Here is a 538-nt window from a genome sequence, read left to right as displayed (position 1 = left end):
CAAGGATCATCACTAAACCATACCTCCCAGCACTACATCAACCCGTCTTTTGAACACCTCCAGGGATGGTGCCTCAACCACCTCCCTGGGCAGCCCATTCCAATGTCTGATAACCCTTTCAGTGAAAAAATTTTTCCTAATATCCAGCCTGAACCTCCCCTGGCGCAACTTGAGGCCATTTCATCTTGTCCTGTCGCCTGTGACTTGAGAAAAGAGACCGACCCCCATCTCTCTACACCCTCCTTTCAGGTAGTTGTAGAGAGCTGTAAGGTCTCACCTCAGCCTCCTCTTCTCCAGGCTGAATAACCCCAGTTCCCTCAGCCTCTCCTCATATAACTTATTCTCCAGACCCCTCACCATCTTTGTCGCCCTTCTCTGGACCCGCTCCAGCACCTCAATGTCTTTTTTATGGTAGGGGGGCCCAAAACTGGATACAGTACTCGAGGTTGGGCCTCACCAGTGCCGAGTACAGGGGGACATTTGGGAAACAACGCCTACTCGCCACGCTGTTCCTGATACAGGCCAGGATGCTGTTGGC

The sequence above is a fragment of the Calidris pugnax genome, unplaced genomic scaffold (genome assembly GCF_001431845.1).
Source record: "Calidris pugnax isolate Ruff unplaced genomic scaffold, ASM143184v1 scaffold95, whole genome shotgun sequence".
NCBI classification, from domain to species: Eukaryota; Metazoa; Chordata; class Aves; order Charadriiformes; family Scolopacidae; genus Calidris; species Calidris pugnax.
Note: the sequence above shows the minus strand (reverse complement) of the source record.